This window comes from Pyrus communis, chromosome 12, assembly GCF_963583255.1.
Source record: "Pyrus communis chromosome 12, drPyrComm1.1, whole genome shotgun sequence".
Lineage (NCBI taxonomy): Eukaryota > Viridiplantae > Streptophyta > Magnoliopsida > Rosales > Rosaceae > Pyrus > Pyrus communis.
Window position 1 is genome coordinate 21,352,451 of NC_084814.1, and position 9,236 is coordinate 21,361,686.

General features: G+C 36.8%; 1 pseudogene; it reads right to left on the reverse strand.

Moving 5' to 3' along the window:
• Positions 1–864: 864 nt before the first annotated feature.
• On the reverse strand, positions 865–7,060 carry LOC137710166 (cytochrome P450 71A9-like; annotated as a pseudogene).
• Between the last annotated feature and the right edge of the window lie 2,176 nt (positions 7,061–9,236).

Sequence of the window (9,236 nt, forward strand, 5' to 3'; positions counted from 1 at the left end):
ATTAAAACCTTAAAAACTTAAAATAGCTAACAAAGACAAAGAAAACAGATGAAGAAAATATAAACAGAAAATGAAATTAAAAAAAATAAAATAAAAGAAAGTATAAAATAAGAAAGAAAGCAGAAGACAAAGAAACTGACACACCTGGGATTCGAAGACAGGACCTGAAGCTGGGGAAAGGCGCTGGAAAGTGAACAGAAAAATGAGACAGAAAATTGTCGGGTGCTAGGATCGAACTCGTGACCAGGGGAAGACGCGCTGGACCAACACGCCCGAGTCCACAGTTGTGTCGATGTTGAACAACAGCTAACATATAACCTGATTTAGCAGCTTCATGTTTCAATTCAAAAACCCTAGCATATGGGACGCTCTCTCTTTTGCCTCGAGCCCAGGGCCGTGTCTCATTGATCTCAGCCCTCACCAAAGACCCCGAACAATTCCTACCTAGCTCTCTAGTCATTCCAAATCTTCCAATGGTCTTGGATTTTGTCGAACCCAAACACAGATGCCCAGCCGTGCCTCCATAGCTGTATCTCTGTTCATTTCCATCTCTGTCAAAAGCCGAACCCAGCCATGGTGGTCTTTGATTCCAGCCCAGATTGTCACCATCGTGCATTTTCTCTGCGATTGTGGTCTCCACCTGGCGATATCTGAAATTCGAACTCATGCATGTCCAAATCCGTGCCCGGGAAAACTCGAGTGACAAGGAGAACTCAAACACCGATTTGAGGAAGAAAAGTGTTGGCAGATTCCACGATTTGCAAATCCAAAAGGAAGGTAAATAGCTGACAACCCCCAAACTTATTCCGTTGTTTCTTGATCTGAATCCTGTGAAATTTAGCCCTTTGGAATTTGTCTCTGTGTTCATGTATGACTGAATTTATTTTGCTTGCCTCCTGATGATGAATGCCGGCGTATTGCCTCCTGTTCTATCATGCAACTCTCTAATGTTTCTCTTGGAATTAGTAATGGCACCGGCGGTGTATCTAAAACTCTCCTTCAAGACCAACTTTAGGTACATGAGTGTGGGCAGATCACTTTCTTCCACCTTCCGTTTTCCCTTCAAAACTTCTCTCACCTCGTCTCGTGCTTTGCTCAATGCGCGGGGATTCCGAATCAATTCATCCATTGTCCATACCAGTGCGGCTGTGGAAGTGTCAGTCCCCGCAATAAACATGTCCTGCAAGAAAATATTTCACAATTATTATCCGTCTCCCAAGCCAGCTAAATTAATTTATAAAACCATACCAACAATAGTTCAAATTGTTACACAACTATTGGACTCCTAAAGCTTAATTTGTTTGGAAATGGGCTAACAATGTATACGCTAACACAATATCGTTGAAGTAATTGAAAAAAGGAAAAAAAAAAAAAATCATAATACTAATTAAGTAACATATCTTCAAATGCAAGAAGAAAGAAAATGCAACATACGTTAGAACACTCTTAATTTGGTCAGAAGTGAGGGCGATTGTTTGACTTGGATCGTTCTGAACTCGAAGGAGTACGTCAACAAAATCTTCATGCACCGGTTTAGGCCTTTTCGGATCAATGTGTTCCTCAATCACTCTGTCGTAGAGATTGTCCAAGCCTTTAAAACACTTCTCTATCTTTTGAACAAGGCCATTGAAATTGTTTAGCCAACTTATCCGGTAGGAAGTCCGATACACAATATCCTCCCAACAGGGTCCTTGTCTCTTCAAGCAACTCAGGAAGCCTGTTCTTTCCAATCTCTCCTCCATTATCATACTTTTTACCAAATGCCGAACGACTCAAAACATTGTTTGCCAAGAAAAGTGTGAGTTCACTGATATTGACCGGACCCTTAGAATGCGCGATAGATTCGATCATAATGTAGGAACATAAGCAAGATGACTAAACCAAAACAATCACAAAGATATGAACAACGGAAGCTCACTTTATTAATCAATAAAGGATTACAAAAGAACTCACAATAAATTTCACAATAGTTCTCTTGCCTCTCAAGTCTCTCAAATTCACACATCCTAACGTTAAGGTTTATACATATTTATACTAGACAACCTAGCCACAAACCTAATCCCAAACTAAGTTAGAATCCAAACACCACCTAGAAACTTGCGTCCAAGTTTCCTATACTCATTACAACTAGGATTCCTACTTTAGTTAGGAATACAATTCTAATTTCATACCAAATCCAATCTCCACCTTGGTAAGAAATTCCATCAGAGACTTCATCTGCTTCCGTTGCTCCACCATTGTCAAGTTTCAAACTTGTCTAACGTGCACCAAATCCAAGTAATGCTTGAACTTTGATACACCAACTACCTTTGTTAACATATCAGCAGGATTATCAGCCGTAGCAATCTTCTTAACAAGAATCTCACCTTCAGCTATAACCTCTAGAACAAAATGATATTGCACATCTATATGCTTGGTCCTCACATGATGTACTTGATACTTTGCCAAGTAAATGGCACTTTGACTATCACAATACACATCCAACTTGTGTTGATTTACACCCAAATCTTCTATCAAACCAAGTGTCCAAATAGCCTCCTTAATAGCCTCAGCCATCGCCATATTCAGCTTCTGTGGTTGATAAAGCAACGGTTGGTTGTAGTATTGATCTCCAACATATAGGACCTTTTTGCCATAGTGAATACATACCTTGTGGTAGACCTTCTTTTGTCTAAATCACTAGCAAAATTAGAGTCCATATAACCAATGGAGAACTTATCAATTTCTCTGGCATTATGTTCAAAACAAATTCCTGTATTCCTTGTTCCATGAAGATATCTCAGTATCCATTTAGCAGCATCCCAATGCATTTTTCCAGGATTATGCATAAACCTACTTACAATTCCCACTGCATGAGTAATATTGGGCCGAGTACATACCATAGCGTACATCAACCCTCCAACCAAACTGGAATAACGAACATCTTTCATCCTAGCTTTTTCTTCATCATGCTCAGGACATAGTTGAGTGCTTAACTTAAAATGAGGAGCAAGAGGTGTACTCACAGATTTGGTTTCCTCACTAATGCCAAACTTGCGTAGCAGTTTTTCCAAGTACTGTTTTTGCGATAAATACGCCAGTCTCTCCTTCCTGTTTCAAGTGATCTCCATCCCCAAAATCTTCCTTGCTTCACCAAGATCTTTCATCTCAAACTCTTTCTGCATCTGAGCTTTGAGCTTTGTAATTTCGGTTATATCAGTAGAGGCAATAAGCATATCATCCACATAAATCAATAAGTAGACATATGTATCTCCACTTAATTTCCTGTGATACACGCAATGGTTGTAATGACTTCTAGTGTAGTCATGATCCTTCATAAACTTATCAAACCTCAAATACCATTGCCTCGGTGATTGCTTTAAACCATATAGTGACTTGTTGAGCTTGCAGACTAGACCCTCTTTTCCTTGTTCTTCATACCCTTCAGGTTGCCTTATGTAAATCTCTTCAGACAAATTTCCATGTAAAAAATCAGTTTTCACATCTAACTAGACTAACTCAAGATCAAATTGTGCCACTAATGCAAGTAGAATTCGGATGGATGAGTGTTTCACTACAGGAGAAAAAATTTCGTTATAATCTACTTCTTCCTTCTGAGCATAACCTTTAGCCACTAGTCTGGCTTTGAACCTCACTGGACTTGCATGATCTATTCCATCCTTCTTTGCATATACCCACTTGCACCCAATGGCCTTTCTTCCTTTAGGCAACTCCACCAATTCCTAGGTTTTATTCTTTTTGAGTGACAACATCTCGTCATCCATAGCTTTATGCCAATGCTTTGCTTCTCCACTACTCGCTAATTCAGTAAAACTTATAGGGATATCAACTTCGATTACTGGTAACGCGTATGCCATACATGCAACACAATCTTTGAATTTGGCAGGAAGCACAACATCTCTTTTTCCTCTCCTCTTGGCAATGCACTCTTCTTGAGCTTGAATATCATCAACCACAGCTTCTTCACCTTATCTTTCTTCTTGGTTGATACAATTTTGTTCGTCATTCTCGATGCTTGATTTTTGAGAATTATCTGTTGATAGCTCCACCTCATGGACAACATTCTTGTCCTATCTAAGTTTCATATGGGATTCATTAAACATCACATCTCTACTCACTACTACCTTCTTGAGTTCTGTGCTCCACAACTTGAATCCCTTGACACAACTATTGAACCCTAAAAAGATAGCTTTCCTTGCTCTCGGATCCAGTTTGTTTTCTTTCACGTGGTAGTAAGCATCACACCCAAAAACCCTTAGTTTTTCATAGTCTTGAGCTATTTTTCCTGACCATAATTCCATTGGAGTCTTACCATTTAAAGATGCATAAGGTAGACGATTCAAAGTATGGCATGCATAATTTAATGCTTTTGCCCAAAATCTTTTATGCAATTTTGCTTGTGAAAGTATACATCTTACCTTTTCCAGCAATGTTCGATTCAGCCTTTCTGCAATACCATTTTGTTGGGGAGTTTCTCTAACACTAAAGTGACGAGTAATACCTTCCTTTTTGCATATCTTGAAGAAGGGATTAGAAGTATATTCCCCACCATTATCATTTCTTAAGACTTTCAACTTCTTGCCAGTCTTCTTTTCAACCGTGTTTTTCCATTCCAAAAAAAATATTCAACACCTCATGTTTGTGCTTCATCATATAAATCCATGATCTTCGTGAGTAATCATCAATAAAGGACACAAACCATCTCTTCCCTCCTAAAGATTTATTCTTTGCAGGTCCCCAGACATCTAAGTGTACATACTCCAATATACCTTCAGTTTGATGTATTGCAGTGCCAAATTTTACCTTTGTTTGTTTGCCAAGAACGCAGTGTTCACAAAAATCTATTTTTCCACTTTTGGCTCCCTTTAAAATCCCTTGTTTAATCAACCCTTGCAGTGCTTTATTTCCCACATGCCCTAACCTCATATGCCATAGAGAAGATGTATCCTCTTGATCACCTTCTGCCACCATAGCCACCTGTTTTTCCATGATTTTGCCCTCCAACAAGTAAAGCAAACCTCTTATTGGAGCCTTCATTATCACTAATGCCCCTCTAGCTACCTTAAGTATATTATTCTCAAAATAAAATTTGCAACCTTGGGATTCAAGGGTGCCTAAGGAAATTAAATTCTTCTTAAGGTCTAAAACATATCTTACTCCTTGTAACTCTCGAACTACACCATCATGATGCTTAATCATAACACTGCCAATCCCTCGCGTTGAACATGGATTATCGTCACCCATATATACAGTTCCAGTGATACTTTTGAAAGATGAGAACCAATGACTTTGGGAAGTCATATGATGAGTGCATCCAGTGTTAAACACCCATTGATTTACATAGTCTATACTTTCCGCTGCTGTTAGGGCACAAACAAAATCCTCATCATCAGCTTCAACAATGTTTGCCTTTGAATCCTCATATTTCTTTTCCTTGTTTTTAGCCTTGATTTTAGGACAATCCTTCTTCCAATGTCCCTTCTCATGGCAAAAAGCGCACTCATCTTTATCCAAGAATTTTCTGTTGCTTGAGTTACCTCTTGTGCGAGACTTGCTTTTCTTCCTATTTGCAGACTTTCTTTCCTTTGATCTTCCTCTCACCATTAGTGCTTCAGAGTTGTTCCTCTCTTGTCTATCAAGATTTCGAACTTCATGATTCATCACAGCACTTGAGATCTCATCAAATTTAATAGTTTCTCTACCATAAATCCATGTCGTAACAAATGATTCATAGGATTCAGGCAAAGAATTCATCAGGATGAACGCTTTGCCTTCATTCTTGATCGTCTCTTCTAAATTCAACAATTCAGCAATCATTTTGTTAAACTCTTCGAGATGATCAATCATCTTTGTTCCTTCCTTATATTGGAAACGATAAAGCTTACTCTTAAGATAAAGTCTATTTTCTGCACTCTTTTTCAAATATTTGGACTCCAGTGAATCCCATAGTTCTTTGGCCGATGAAATATTCATCATACCATACCTTTGTGCTTTGCCAAGACATAACCGAATTGTGAAACATGCATGCGCATTCAGCCGCTGCCATTCCTCCTTCATCGACATAGGCATATCTTCAAGTACTACAAGTAGTCCTTGTTGTATTAACACATCCTTAACTTCGCACTGCCACATAGCGAAGTTATTGGTCCTGACGAACTTCTCGATCTCGAACCTAGCACTTTGCACCGATGTTTTGGTTACCTCAGTGCCCTAATCATCTCCACTCTTGCTGGAGTCTTTAGGTTTTGTCATTGTTTTGGCTTAATCACTGAACCAAGCTCTTGATACCACTTGTTGGAACATAAGCAAGATGACTAAACCAAAACAATCACAAAGATATGAACAACGGAAGCTCACTTTATTAATCAATAAACTTCACAATAGTTCTCTTGCCTCTCAAGTTTCTCAAATTCACACACCCTATCGTTAAGGTTTACACATTTATACTAGACAACCTAGCCACAAACCTAATCCCAAACTAAGTTAGAATCCAAACACCACCTGGAAACTTGCGTCCAAGTTTCCTATACTCATTACAACTAGGATTCCTACTTTAGTTAGGAATACAATTCTAATTTCATACCAAATCCAACACATAAGTCTGACCTCTTCATCCCTCACAGACTGACACATATGAACCCTCTTTGCACTGAGCAGTTTGAAGATCACAATCTTCCTAACCTCCCTCCAAGACTCCCCATAGGGAGCAAATGACAGATTAACATAGTCATAGCTAAGCTTCTTTAAAATATACAAGGCCGGCCTACCTGAAAAAATGAGGTCATGAGTTTTGAAGATCTCTCTTGCCATATGAGATGAGGAGACCACTAGAGTGGATACCGAGCCTAGTTGTAAAAACATGAGATCTCTCATATTTGGCGGCTAGGCGCTCGAGGACGTGATGGGGTAAGCCGCTAACGGAGAGCTTGTGAAGGTTGCCAATGAGAGGCAGCCTCCTTGCTTGAGAAGCAATACTTTTCTTTCTGTGTTTGATCGAGATCAAAAGATATAAATTAACAAGAGGTGTGTGAGAAGTAAAAGAATGTGTAGATAACACCATCTTATTAAATATTAATGAAAACTAATGAAAAGAGTTTCAAAATTTTAAATGTTAACCAAAAATCATGTAATAACTTTATTTAATGCTTAGGACAAAGCGCAACACTAAATAAATCCAAATAATAAGTTTCCTATTTGCCCCTAACAGCAAATGAACATATGCTGTCCCTCTCTCCTCTTACCTCTGCTGCATTTCCTCTATTCATAAAAAAAAAGGGACAGGAGTTGATTTTCATACCCTTATCACTCACACACGTCTCTCACATATCATTATAGTCATGATATGACCGAATATATTTGTCAAAAATGCTATTCAAATGTATATATTTTTTAAACTAAATAAAGAAATAATTGTGACTAATTTGAAATTGTTGGATATAATATTTTTTTTTTTTTACGACAAATTACAAATGGAGCTCAGAAAGGTTGCATATGATATCACTGTTTTAATCTCATATGTCCAGACATATATTAGTGCAACACCATCACTGCACCAACAGAATAACACGTAATAAAAATAATTAAACTATTAACTACTAATTCAATTTAATTCAGTTTAAAAAGAAAAATATGAAAATATTTTGCAAAACTAACGACAAATAATCCCCAGAGACAATTCCACATAAGTGGAAATTGCAGACAATCTACATAGCATCAAATTATGTCCGCCCGTCTGCTTTTCCTCTTCATCGATGCAATTTTTAGCACAAATCCATTAACAAAAATGCCATCGAAAATCCACAAAAAATATTAAATTGTTTTAAAATCAATAAAAAATGGCAAAGCATATAGTTGGATATAATTGGGGAAGATAAGTTGTATAGCGTATTATTATTAGTATTAGATGCATAAATTTCATAAGTTGTTAAAAAAAAAAAAAAAAAAAGAGTTGCACATGACGGTGGATATTGCAATTTGCAGGGAATCTAAAGACTTTATAATCCACACTATTTTTGGAACTACAACAAAATAACAAACATTATTTCTGAAACTGAACTAAAATAACTCGTACTATTTTTGGAAATGAACAAAATACACACTAGTTTTGGAACAACAACAAAATAACTCACACTATTTGTGAAATAGAACCAAAATAATCCACAATATTTTTGAAACATAAACAAAATAATTCACATTATTTCTGGAACGGCACGACATAAAAATTGTTTTTGAAACTACAATAAAATAACTTACACTATTTATGAAATAGAACCAAAATAATCAAAATTATTTATGAAAATACAGCAAAATAACCCAGCTATTTCAGAAACTAAACCAAAATAATCCACACAATTTCTAAAACTACAGCAAAATAACTCACACTATTTCTGAAATTGAACGAAAATAATCTACATTATTTCTGGAACTACAACAAAATAACCCACACTTTTTTTGAAACTGAATCAAAATAACGCACACTATTTCTAGTAGAAAAAATAAATATTATTTCTGAGACAACAGCAAAATAACACACATTATTTCTGAAACTACAACAAACTAACCAGCACTATTTCTGAAATTGAACCAAAATAACACACACTATTTCTAAAAATGAACAAAATAAAGAGAGTTTTGACAAAATAACTCAATCTTGATTCTAATATCGTTTGCCCGTCTTTCTCTACAAAATGGTAATCTTATATGTTGCTATTTAATAGTAGAATCTATAGATGAATTACTTTCGATTTGGCTATATATAACAACATAAAATCCAACTTCATGAATAATATCAGGGAGAATTACATGAAGTTTTCAGTCATCTCTCCTCTCTCCTCTGTTCTCTCTCACATGCAAAATTGTGGTTTTTATTTTTGTTTCAGAAAACATAGAATATAAATATGTTTTGATATTTTTTTGTATTCATGGCCCTTTTGGGATTCTGCACAATCTTGTGTCTGCCATGAATGGACATAGACAGTATATGTTGACATTCATGTTCACATGTATACATAATAAATTAATTATGGAATCCCCATATATGAATATAAAATACATAAATAAATTTTGTCAAAACATTGGTTAGGGCCCACGCAAAGAAAATGGGAGTTTCCTTAAGAGCAACTCCAACCCATGGAGATAGGCTGGTCCAAAGCCTGAAAAATAGGCTGGAACCACCAAAATCCACTCCAGTCGAGCCAAATAGGCTAGCACCCAGCCCAAGTCAGCTTGTAGGCTGG